This window comes from Callithrix jacchus, chromosome 2 (genome assembly GCF_049354715.1).
Source record: "Callithrix jacchus isolate 240 chromosome 2, calJac240_pri, whole genome shotgun sequence".
Lineage (NCBI taxonomy): Eukaryota > Metazoa > Chordata > Mammalia > Primates > Cebidae > Callithrix > Callithrix jacchus.
In genome coordinates, this window is record NC_133503.1 from 162273106 (window position 1) to 162286989 (window position 13884).

The 13884-nt window shown below is 42.1% G+C and overlaps 1 protein-coding gene across 2 annotated transcripts in view; it reads right to left on the reverse strand.

The window, feature by feature from the left end:
- Positions 1–13884, reverse strand: part of NIM1K (NIM1 serine/threonine protein kinase) — an 85337-nt gene that overhangs the window by 46260 nt on the left and 25193 nt on the right. The gene's annotated exons all lie outside the window — the stretch shown is intronic.

Sequence of the window (13884 nt, forward strand, 5' to 3'; positions counted from 1 at the left end):
GGGAGCAGTGAAAATGAGTGTGGTAGGGGTTGTTAGCTATCCCCCCTTCATCTGTTCTTTCTTCTATGCAGTGGTTCTCAGCCTTGATCTCATGAAAATCACCAGGGAGCATTGGAAAAATGCAGAAGTCTAGGCCCTGCGCCCCCCTACAAATATTGTGATTTAATTAGCTTGTGGGGTGGGAGGTGCCTATTTGTTTGTTCTTAAGTTTTCCAGGTGCTTCTGTTGTGCAGCCAAATTTGAAAACCACTGTTCTATAACAGAAGTTTTAACCGGGCACATTGCCATTCAACTGAGGACTGTATTTCCCAGTTTTTCCTTTAGTTTAGTTTGGCCATGTACCTGAGTTCTGGTCATGGACTGTGAGCAGAAGTGATAAATGTGGCTGGGCGTGGTGGCTCATGCCTGTAATCCAATCACTTTGGAGGCCAAAGCAGGCGGATCACCTGAGGTCGGGAGTTCAAGAACAGCCTGACCAACATGGTGAAACCCTGTCTTTAAAAATAAAATTAAATAAATAAATAAATAAAAAAGAAGTGATAACTGTGACTTCCATATTGTGACCTTAAAAAAAAGAAGCATGACCTCCCTCCCCTTCCTTCTTCCCATCTTCTTGCTAGCTAGAATGTGGACACAGTGGGGTAAATGGAAATAGCCACCTTCAATCAAGATGGAAGCCATGTGCTGAGAATTGCAGAGCCACAGAGAAGGAGCCTACACCTGTCACTGCACAGTCACCAGATCAACCCAGGATTGCTACCTTGCATATGATGATGTGAGAAAAATAAGATTACATCTTCTTTAAGCCTTTATAGTTTTGAGCTTGGTTATGGCAACCTAATGTTTGTACAAGAGGGTTTTCATTTCTTACTCCATTAGTTTCTGGGTTTGAATGTTTTATAACATGCATAATTAGTTTTGTAACTTGAAGTTTATATATAATCAATATTTGTCTACCTATAGGTATCTATTTCAGAGGAGGTCCTCATTCTTTAAAAAAAACAAAAAAGAATGCCAGGCACGGTGGCTCATGCCTGTAATCCCAGCACTTTGGGAGGCTGAGGCAGGTGGATCACGAGGTCAGAAGTTTGAGACTAGCCTCGCCAACATAGTGAAACCCCGTCTCTACTAAAAATACAAAAAATTAGCCAGGCATGGTGGTGGGTGCCTGTAATCCCAGCTACTTGGGAGGCTGAGGCAGGAGAATCACTTGAACCTGGGAGGCAGAGGTTGTGGTGAGCTGAGATCTCGCCACTGCATTCCAGCCTGGGCAACATAGCAAGACTCTGTCTCAAAAAAAAAAGTCTGAAATTAGGCCAGGCAGGGTGGCTAACACCTACAATCCCAGCACTTTGGGAGGAAAAAGTGGGTGTAACATGAGGTCAGGAGTTCAAGAGCAGCCTGGGCAACATAGTGAAATCCTATCTCTATTAAAAATGCAAAAATTAGCCTGGCATGGTAGTGTATGCCTGTAGTCCCAGCTACTCAGGAGGCTGAGGCAAGAGAATCGCTTGAACCCAGGAGGCGGAGGTCATGGTGAGCTGAGATCTCACCACTGCACTCCAGCCTGGGTAAGAGAGCAAGACTCTGTCTCAAAAAAAAAAAAAAAAAAAAAAAAAAGACTAAAATTTTAAAAAGATAGAAATATAGGTTGATATTCATAAATATGTATAGATAGAGACTGATTTTATCTATCTTGTCTATGTCTGTATAGTTTATAGAGGTTTAAATAGGTAGTTATAAAGTACGCTAGACCAATGACAGATATTCCTGATTTTAGTTTTCTGATACATCAAAATATTTCAAATTATTTATACCTTCATGCAAATTAAATTCAAAAATCTTTTTTTTTTTTGAAATGGAGTTTCACTCTTGTCACTCAGGCTGTAGTGCAATGGCGCAATCTCGGCTCATTGCAACCTCTGCCTCTGGTTCAAGAGATTCTCCTGCCTCAGTCTCCTGAGTAGCCGGGATTGCAGGCAACCGTCACCATGCCGGGCTAGTTTTGGTATTTTTAGTAGAGACGGGGTTTCACCATGTTGGCCAAGCTAGTCTCGAACTCCTAACCTCAGGTGATCCTCCCAGCTCGCCCTCCAAAAGTGCTGGGATTACAGGCATGAGCCATCATGCCCAACCCAAAAATCTTTATTGAGGAATCATCATGTTAAAGAAACTAAGTGATGCAAGTAAGTATGTCATTGTTTTAAAAAAGTGCTACATTCACTTGTGATAGCAAATTAACTCAGACAAAACAATACCATCTATACTTTTCATGTAATACTGTTAATCTAAATTTCATCAGTTTGAAGTTTTGTTTGTACTTAACTTGGTAAAATTTGTTTTGCTTTATATGTATACAAGTTTTAAGGAAAGTAAAGTTAATTAATTAATTGTTTTTTAGACGGGGTCTCACTCTGTCACTCAAGCTGCAGTACAGTGGAATGATCTCGGTTCACTGCAACATCTGCCTCCTGGTCTCAAGAGATCCTCCCACCTCAGCCTCCCAAGGAACTGGGACCACGGATGTGCCCTGCCACATCTAGCTGATTTTTGTTTTTTTTTGCACAGACAGGGTTTTGCCATGTTGGTCTTGAACTCCAGGGCTCAAGTGATCTGCCCACCTTGGCCTCCCAAAGCACTGGGATTACAGGAGTGAGCCACAGAACTTGGCTAAGAAAATATATTTAAATTGGAGTTTTATATTTGTACATGTTCAGTATCTTTAATGTAAAATTTTGTTTATATTTATTTATAATAAAATAGGTCTCAACCAAGGAGTTATGAGGATTTTATTCCTTTAAAAGTTATCAGTAAGGCAGAGCATGGTGGCTCACGCCTATAATCCCAGCACTTTGGCAGATCACGAGGTCAAGAAATCAAGACCATCCTGGCCAACATGGTGAAACCCCATCTCTACTAAAATTCAAAAATTAGCTGTGCATGGTGGTGCACACCTGTAGTCTCAGCCATTCGGGAGGCTGAGGCAGGAAAATCGCTTGAACCCAAGAGGCGGAGGTTGCCGGGATAGAACCACTGCACTCCAAATCCAGCCTGGCAACAGAGCAAGATTCCATCTTTAAAAAAAGTTATCAGTAAATAACACAAGTTTGAAAAACTCTGCTTCTGAGGGATACTCCCCCAAACTGAACAACCAAGTGAGGTCATGGAATGATATAGACTCAGGGTCAAAACAAGTTTACAGTCTCAGCTTTCCCACGAAATGCCTTTGTGACCTTGAGCCAGTCCCTTCTGCTCTCTGGATTCAGTATCTTTACTGACAGGTGAGAGTGTTGGACCTTATGATGTTTACAGATCATTCCAGCCCTGCCCTTCTGAGATCCTGGATTAGACAATATGGGGTGAATTCCAAAACATTTGTGAAAAAACTCTTAAGTCCAAGTGTCACATTGCCCCCTTCTGGACCTTTGTAGTATCCACTTGGATAACATTAATAAAACCCATAAACCCAGATGGACTTGTTGAAATAGCATAGCCCAATTCCCCTTTTCTCCTCAAACAACTTAAAAAGTCATATTTGAAGGTGTTCTACTAGAAGTGTTAGAGGACAACCCAGGAAAGGAAAAGGGCAAAGGGTAGCAAAGGAGTGGGAGACATAGGGATGTGGAAGTTGGGGCTGGATTCAGAAGAGTTTTACATAGTTTTATGTCTAGCTATTTCCCTAATATAAGAAATATTGTGGCCAGGTGCGGACTCAAGCCTGTAATCCCAGCACTTTGGGAGGCTGAGGCGGGTGGATCATGAGGTCAAGAGATCGAGACCATCCTGGTCAACATGATGAAACCCCGTCTCTACTAAAAATACAAAAAATTAGCTGGGCACAGTGGCGCATGCCTGTAATCCCAGCTACTCAGGAGGCTGAGGCAGGAGAATTGCCTGAACCCAGGAGGCGGAGGTTGCGGTGAGCCGAGATTGCGCCATTGCACTCCAGCCTGGGTAACAAGAGTAAAACTCTATCTCCAAAAAAAAAAAAAAAAGAAGAAAGAAAGAAAGAAATATTGTGGCTGGGCACAGTGGCTCACACCTATAATCCCAGCACTTTGGGAGGCCAAGGTGGGTGAATCACTTGAGGTCAGGAGTTCAAGACCAGCTTGACTAACATGGCGGAATCCCATCTCTACTATAAATACAAAATTAGCTAAGTGTGGTGGTGCACACCTGTAATCACAGCTACTCGGAAGGCTGAGGAAGGAGAATCATTTGAACCCAGGAGGCAGAGGTTGCAGTGAGCCAAGATCACATCATTGCACTCCAGCCTGGGCGACAAGGTGAAACTCCGTCTCAAAAAAAAAAAAAGAAAGAAATATTGTTAGCTATCAATTATCAAGTGCCTACTATATGTCAAGAACCAATTCTTTTATTTTTATTTTATTTATTTATTTATTTATTTTGAGGCAGAATTTCACTCTGTCACCAGGCTGGAGTGAAATGGCACGATATTCAGCTCACCACAACCTCCACCTCCTGAGTTCAAGTGATTCTCCTGCCTCAGTCTCCTGAGTAGCTGGGATTACAGGCACGCACCACCACACCTGGCTAATTTTGTATTTTTAGTAGAGACAGGGTTTCACCATGTTGGTTAGGCTGGTCTCAAACTCCCAACCTCAGGTGATTCACCTGCCTCAGCCTTCCAGAGTACTGGGATTACAGATGTGAACCACCGTACTCAGTGAACCAATTCTTTTAAAATCTCCCAGCAACTCTTCCATTCAGGCATGGATTATCTGTGCCCCAAATGGAATCTGCTTATTCTCACAATCTTGACCCTTTTCCACTCTGTCCAAGTCTTTCCCATCCTGAGAAGATGGCTCCTGTTCCCACTGCCTTCTAGAAGCCTTCTTGGACTGCTCCAGACCACACTCACATTTCCCTCTGCTACTATCCTGTGGCACTTGAGATCTGTATCCCATAATCTGGTCCTTGACTTCATATTATATCTAGCTCATTTGTGTGAGTTAAGTCTCCTCACAATCTGTCCTTGAGGGCAGGGTCCATGCACTGAGGGGTTTATCCACCCACTCTACCCACCATCACAGGCACCATGCTAAGTGCATTATACTTGACACTCAGAAGATGACTTTACCTTCAGCATGTCCTCCATCTAGCTCCTCTTTAGTAAAAATTACTATCCTTTGGGGAATAGTCTTTCATACTTACTTTAAAGTAGGAGAACTAATCCTCTGATTTTCTTCTCCAGACTTGCTCCTCTCACAGTTTTCCCCATATTGGTAAATGGCTTCCCTCCCCTCCCTTCCTCTTCCCTTCCCACCACTCTTGTCAAATTGTCAGCTTATTAAGGGTGGTGACCCTTTTTGACTTATTTAGCCTATATTTCCAGGAGCTATGGTAATCAAGACAGTATGTAAAGACAGACAAATTGATCTATAGGTCAAAATGAAGTCTAGAGAGGCTGGGCGCAGTGGCTCACGCCTGTAATCCCAGCACTTTGGGAGGCCAAGGCAGGCAGATCACCTGAGGTCCGGAGTTCAAGACCTGGCCAACATGGTGAAACCCTGTCTCTACTAAAAATACAAAAATTATCTGGGCGTGGTGGTGTACACCTACAATCCTGCTAATCGGGAGGCTGAGACAGAAGAATCTCTTGAACCCAGGAGGCGGAGGTTGCAGTGAGCCAAGATTGTGCCACTGCACTTCAGCCTGAGAGACAGAGTGAGACTGTGTCTCAAACAAATGAAATAAAATAGTCTAGAGATTGATCCCAGTCAGGCACAGTGGCTCATGCCTGCAATTCTAGCACTTCGGGAGGCTGAGATGGGAGGATGGCTTGAGTCCAGGAGTTTGAGCAGGCTGAGCAACATAGTGAGACCTCATCTTTACAAAAAAAAAAAAGATCATCAAGAGTGGTAGCACACCCTTGTAGTCCCAGCTACTTGGAAGGCTGAGGTGGGAGGATTGCTTGAGCCCAGGAGGCTGAGGCTACAATGAGTCAAGATTGTGCCACTGCACTCCAGCCTGGGCAACAGAGCAAGACCCTGTCTCAAAATAAATAATAGGGCGGGTGTGGTGGCTCACACCTGTAATCCCAGCAAAGTAAAACCCTTCTAAAGTTTTACTTTGGGAGGCTGAGGTGGGTGGATCACCTGAGGTCAGCAATTTGAGACCAGCCTGGCCAATATAGCAAAATCCCATCACTACTAAAAATACAAAAAATTAGCCAGATGTGGTGGCAGACACCTATAATCCCAGCTACTGGGGAGGCTGAGGCAGGAGAATGATTTGAACCTGGGAGGCGGAGGTTGCAGTGAACTGAGATCACACCACTGCACTCCAGCCTGGGCAACAAGAGTGAAACTTTGTCTCAAAAATAAATAAATAAATAATAAGGGCCAGGCAAAGTGGCTCACCTGTAATCCCAGGATTTTGGGAGGCCAAGGTGGGTGGATCACATGAGGTTGGGAATTTGAGACCAGCCTGGCCAACATGGTGAAACTCCATCTCTACTATAAATACAAAAATTAGCAGATGCCTGGATTCCCAGCTACTTCAGAGACTGAGGCAAGAGAATCTCTTGAACCCGGGAGGCGAAGGTTACAGTGAGCCAAGATCGAGCCATTGCACTCCAGCCTGGGCAAGAGTGAGACTCTGTCTCCAAAAAAAAAAAAATGAATAAATAAATAATAAATTAAATTAAAGAAAAAAATAGAAATTGATCCTCATACACCAGTTGACCCTCCATATCTGTGGCTTCACGTCCACTGATTCAACCAATGTCTGATTGAAAATATTCAGGAAAAATAATTCCACAGTTTCAAAATGCAAAACTGCTTGTCAATTACTACATGAATCCACACAAATGAAGCCATGTCTCGACATTGTATTTGGTATTATAAGTAATATAGATATGATTTAAAGTATATGGGAGGATAAATGCAAGTTATATGCAAACCAAATACCATACCATTTTATATAAAAGAAGTAATCTGGAGATGATTTAAAGTATATGGGAGGACAAATGTAGGTTACATGCAAATACCACCCATTTTATATAAAAGACTTGAACATCCATAGATTTTGGTATCTGAGGGGGTTCCTGGAACCTGAAGGAAAAAAATAACTTTTGCAGGTCAGCAGCCATGGCAGCCTCCACAGCTACCTAATAATTTTTTTCAGGGCAAATGACATGAGGGTTGGCATATTTGTGTGGGAAGACAAATAAGGAAACAAATGCTATGAAGACAACAAGTGGTTTTCTGGCCACCACAGAGAGGTTATATATGCTACTGAAATTAATGGCAGAAGCACATCCTGGGCTATGGGTGGAAGCCTGGTGCCTCTTGAGTGGCTTTGTTGGCTTCACTGTATGACTGAAGATCCTCCAACAAAACCACCTATTGCTAGTAAAGTTATTTTGACAAGCCATAAGTTCACTGTGAATAGCACTCCAGAATATGTACTTTATTCAACCACTAGAATGATTCAGGAGTAGGTCCCACCTTCAAAACCTTCAAGTAAAGAAAATAAAAAACAATTTAAACACGTAAAACATGAGCCTTTTCGTGAAACTGCACTTTTGGTGCTTAACGGGTAACTTAATTAAAACTGTTCCACTTTTTAAAAAAAGAAAATAACTTTTATCTAAGGAATGCATGTTTGTTTCATTATTAGGTCCAGACAGATATTAAAATAAGACAGCAATCATGCCTTTTTGAGCTATGTATATATCTCTTTTTTTTTTTTTTTTTTTTTGGAAAGAGGGTCTCACTCTGTTGCCCAGGCTGGAATGCAGTAGTGCAATATGCAATCATCTCTTGACACTGCTTGCTATTGCTACAAGTAGCTATAAATTAACTAATAATTCCAAACTTGCCACTATAACCTTGACACTGTAGCTTAAGAATGTATAGTCAGGCCGGGCGCGGTGGCTCACGCCTATAGTCCCAGCACTTTGGGAGGCCGAGGCGGGTGGATCACGAGGTCAAGAGATCGAGACCATCCTGGTCAACAAGGTGAAACCCCGTCTCTACTAAAAATACAAAAATTAGCTGGGCATGGTGGCAGGCGCCTGTAGTCCCAGCTACTCGGGAGGCTGAGGCAGGAGAATTGCCTGAGGCAGAGGTTGCGGTGAGCCGAGATCGCGCCATTGCACTCCAGTCTGGGTAACAAGAGCAAAACTCCCTCTCAAAAAAAAAAGAATGTATAGTCAATCACTGATAGTGTTATTTCTGTAAATGAATGAGAATTCCTGGCAAACAACTTTGTATCAGCCCACTCTTTTTGTATCTGTCCCCCTTTTAAAAATCCACTAGTGGCCGGGCGCAGTGGTTCACGCCTGTAATCCCAACACTTTGGGAGGCTGAGACGGGTGGATCACGAGGTCAGAAGTTCAAGACCAATGTGGCCAAGATGGTGAAACCCTGTCTCTACTAAAAATACAAAAATTATCTGGGCATGGTGGCAGGCACCTATAATCCCAGCTATTTGGAAGGCTGAGGCAGCGAATTGCTTGAGGAGGAGGTTGCAGTGAACGGAGATTGCACCACTGCACTCCAGCTTGGGCTACAAGGTGAGACTCCGTCTCAAAGAAAAAAAAAAAGCACTGGTAATTGCTTTTAATCGGAATATATTTTCAGGGCAACTTGAATCTGTGCTCTCGAGTTGTAATCCTTAAGCTCAACCCAAATGAACCCTCCTCTTATATTAATTTTGTCTCAGTTTCTTCCTTTTAGGTCAGCAAACCAATTTCTCAGTTACTGAGGGGACAACTGTACATTCTGTGTTTCTACTATGGAAGTTGACTGGAGAGACCCTGTAGTTCTACAGTAAAACAAATCTTAATTGTACAAATGAATTGTACCAGGGTCCAAGCAATTGGATTATGGGACACTTAGATTGGGGTGTGGGGGTGAGGGGACAGGACATATGTTCTTGTATTCAGTGATGAAAATAAAGGAATACATTCAACCTTTCTACTGTAGCTTTCTAATCAATGGATTTTTTTTTAAGCCTCAAAAAGAATCTTTCATTATGCTGCTGTTTTTGCACAATAAAACCAAGTAGGGACAGTCTTTAATTAGCGTTTTGAAAGGTCCATACATTTACATTAGAAACCTCAGCTTTGAAGCCTTTGATTCCTAAGCCCATTGATCTGCCAAAGTGTTGTAATCTCAGGCAGGAATTCATTTATATCAACCTAATTTGAAACAAAAGCAGCTGCTTTCCTGCCCTCTGAATTATCTATCTAGGGGCTCAAAGGTTTCCCACCTATCAGATTTTCTTCTCTGTTCTAGTAACCTCTGGAGTGCATCTGGTTTTTCAAAGGCAGAAAACAGCTCTTTGCCATGGTAATCACTTAACAAAAAGAAAGTAACATAAATAAGAAGAGAGTTGTTGGTTCTTAATAGCTCAAGATGTATGATAGATGCATACGTACGTGGCTGCTACTATGAAGATGTCTAGGTAGCAAGGCAGTATGGAAATTTAGAGGACAATCTCAATGAACTATTCTGGCTCTTAATAATATTTATTATATCAGTAATAGCTAGCTCTTATATAACACATTTTATGTGGTAGGCATTATTCTGGATATCTTATGTGTTAACTATTTAATCCTTACAAGAATTCTAGAAGGTGGGTGCTAATATATCAGTTTTACAGAACAGAGAACTTTAGTCAGCACAGGAAGATGCTATCAGGTGACTACCCAGCTGGGATTCAAGCCCAGGCAGGGAGGCCCCAGCCTTAGGGTTCTTAAGCACCACAGTGTGTGCTATATAGTTATTTCCTGAATGATTTCATAACAATCTGACATTTTTTAATGTCCAGGATTTAATACTTGGTTTAAGGTAAGTTGAACACTTTGTTATATGCCATCTCTAGCCTGGTACAGGCTTTCTTTTTTCTTTTTTTTTAAGACAGGGTCATTCTGTCACTCAGGTTGGAGTGCAGTAGCAAGATCATAGTTCACTGCAGCCTTGAACTCCTGGGCTAAAGTGATCCTTCGGTCTCAGCCTCCCAAGTACCTGGGACTAAAGGCATTCACCACTATGCTCAGCGAATTTTTTTTTTCTTCATTTTTTGTAGAGACAAAGGGTTCCCCTATGTTGCCCAGTCTTGACTTTAACTCTTCAAGACTCAAGCAATCCTCCCACTGTGGCCTCCCAAAGTGCTAGGATTACAGGTGTGAGCCACCACACCCAGCCCAAAGCAATGAGTAAATAAATGTAGACTTCCACAGGTTTTCTCTCAGTTGCCTTAGTCTGTCACTAATAGTTTTCTTCTCTCTCTTCTCACTGCCCACCTGGCAACCGACCAATTTGATTATGATAAATTCATCCTTTCTTCCCTCTGCTCTGCCCTAAACCATAAGATCGTACTTTGCATTCTTCAGTGATTGGACATCCTGCTCAGAATTCACAAAGGGATCTGACAATCTCCTGAGGTATGTGGGACATAAGGCAAGGCCAGAACTTTTTCACAAACAAAATAGATGGCCTCAGGACACCAGAAGCAGCACCAGTGTAAAGCCATAGTAGACACTGAGAAGAGCCAGAGGTAATGTCTGTCCATTTGGGAAGCAAAGGGACTGAAACTCTCTTGCCGCATCCTCCAAGATCTGCACTAACCACAGAATACTTCATCTGTTTATTCAGCATTTACTGAACATCTACTACATGCCAAGCACTATGCTGGGCATAAAATGCATAAGACATAGTTACTGTCCTCAAGGAGCTACTTGAATCTGTTAAGTTTAGCCTAAAGGGGCCTACTTTAGGCTAAAGGTTTCTCTGTACATAGTGAACTGTAACCTAGTGAAATGCATAAACAGATTAACCTAGTCTATGCCAATCATCAAGTTTCAACCAATCAAAGGCAGCCAACTGTTCAAACTGTGTTCAAATAGGGCACACGCTGAGCTATAAGCAATCTGGCTGTTTCTGCATCTCACTTCCGTTTTCTATGCATCACTTTTTTTTTCTGTTCATTAGTCTTTGACCACACAGCTACCCTGGAGCCTCTCTGAATGTGTTCTGGTTCTGGGGCTGCCCAATTGGAGAATCGGTCTTTGCTCAATTAAACTCTTTAAATTTAATTTGTCTAAGATTTTTCTTTTCTTTCTTTTTTCCTGTTTCTTTTTTTTTTTTTTTTTTTTGAGACAGTCTCACTCGTCACTCAGGCTAGAGTGCAGTGGTGTGATCTTTGCTCACTGCAACCTCCACCTCCAAGGTTGAAGAGAATTCTCCTGTCTCAGCCTCCTGAGTAGCTGGAATTACAGGCATGTACTACCACGCCTGGCTCAGGTTTCACCATGTTGGCCAGGCTGGTCTTGAACTCCTGACATCAAGTGATCTGCCTGCCTCATCCTCTAAAAGTGCTGGGATTACAGGCATGAGCCACTGCTCCCAGCCTAAGGTTTTTCTTTTGACAAATCAGAAAGATATTCTTTTCTCTCTGCCCCAACAGCATAACTTACTTAACAGTATTCTGTTAATTTCTTCCTTATTTATCTCCACACCTTATTGGGACTCACTGGGAGTTCTTTTATTAATGTCTATATGGTATCATTATTCATTCATTTGTGTATCAAGTGAGCACCAATATGTGGCAAACACTGTGGGATGACATCCAGGAGAAGGGATATCATTAAGTCAGAGCAGAGGGCATCTCTGCACTCTCACGGCTTATCATGACCGCCCTATGCTTACTGCCTTCTTCTGTCATGACCCCCCAAGCTTACTGTCTTCTCTCGGCTTCTTCAAACACTTAATGTTATATAAAGTAATCATTATAATTGTGTGTCGTGTTTTTAGTCTATACAGAGGTAATACATATAAGAATAATTGCACAACAAAGGAAAAGAGGAAATGGAGCTACAAAAGAATAAAGTTTCTGGATCCCACTGAAATAAAGTTAGTATAAATCTAAACTAGGTTTTGATTAAGTTAAAATGTATATTGTATGCTATAGAGAAGCTATTAAGAAAATAAATAAAAATATATAACTACAAAATAATTAAAGAGATATTCCGGCCAGGCGCGGTGGCTCACACCTATAATCCCAGCACTTTGGGAGGCCAAGACAGGCAGATCATGAGGTCAGGAGTTTGAGACCAGGCTGGCCAACATGGTAAAACCCTGTCTCTACTAAAATACAAGAATTAGCCGAGTGTGGTGGCATGTGCCTGTAGTCTCAGCTACTCAGGGGGCTGAGGCAGGAGAATCACTTGAACCCAGGAGGTGCAGCTTGCAGTGACCCAAGATCATGCCACTACACTATAGCCTGGGTGACAGAGCAAGACTCTGTCTCAAAAAAAAAAAAGAGAGAGAGAGAGAGAGACACATACAGAAGAATAAAGTTAGACCTTTACCTTACACAATAAAGAAAATTTAATTCAAGATGGATCACAGACCTAACTGTAAGAGCTAAAGATATAAAATTACTAGACAAAAACATAGGCATAAATCTTCACAACCTTAAATTAGGCAACTGTTGCTTAGATATGAAACCAAAAATATAAGCAATAAAAGAAAAAATAGATAAACTGGGCATTATCAAAATTTTAAAATCTTATGTATCAAAGGACACAATCAGCCGGGCATGGTGGCTCATGCCTGTAATCCCAATACTTTGGGAGGCTGAGGCGGGCGGATCACAAGGTCAGGAATTTAAGATCAGCCTGGCCAACATAGTGAAACCCCATCTCTACTAAAAATACAAAAATTAGCTGGGTGTGGTGGCATGTACCTGTAGTCTCAACTACTTGGGAGGCTGAGGCAGCAGAATCACTTGAACCCGGGAGGTGGAGGTTACAGTAAGCTGAGACCTCACCATTGCACTCTAGCCTGGGCAACAAAGTGGGACTCCATCTCAAAAAAAAAAAAAGGGAAAAAAAAGACATAATCAAGAAAGTGTAAAGATAATTTACAGAACAGGAAACGTTTTTGTAAATTGTGTTTCTAATAAGTGACTTGTATTTGTATATGGAGTCTATAATTAACACAACTCAATAATTGTTTTAATATCACCTGATATCATTAGGATATTTGTCCCCTCCAAATCTCATGTTGAAATATGATCCCCAGGCCAAGCTTGGTGTCTCACACCTGCAACCCCAGCACTTTGGGATGCTGAGGTGGGAGGATCACTTGAGCCCAGGAGTTTGAGACCAACCTGTGCATCATAATGAGACACTGTCACTACAAATAAATTTTTTTAAATTAGCCAGGTGTGGTGGTTCATGCCTTTTATTTGTCCGTTCTCACGGTGCTGATAAAGACATTCCTGAGACTGGGTAATTTATAAAGGAAAGAGGTTTAATGACTCTTTCCCAGCACTCTTCCAGAGGTTTGAGGAGGCCTCAGGAAACTTACAGTCATGGCAGAAGGGGAAGCAAATATGTCCTCCTTCACATGGAGGCAGCAAGGAAAAGTGCCAAGCCAAAGGGGGAAAACCCCTTATAAAACCATCAGATCTCATGAGAACTCATTCACTATCATAAGAACAGGATGGGGAAAACTGTCCCCATGATTCAATTATCTCCATCTGGTTCCTCCCATGACATATGGAGACTATGGGAACTACAATTCAAGATGAGATTTGGGTGGAGACACAGCCAAACCATATCATTCCTGTATCCCAGTTCATGGTGTGTGGCACTGAGGTGGCAGGATCTCTGGAGTTGGAAAGCTGAGGCTGCAGTGAACATGACTATACCACTGCACTGAGGTCTGGGAGACAGAATGAGACTCTGTCTCAGAAAAAAAAAAAAAAAGAAGAAGAAAAATTTGATCCTCAATTTTGAAGGTGAGGCCTAATGGAAGATGTTTGGGTCATGGGGAAGTATCCCTAATGAGTTGCTTCATGCTGTCCTCTGTGGTAGTGGGTGAGTTTGCTCTATTTGTGCACGGA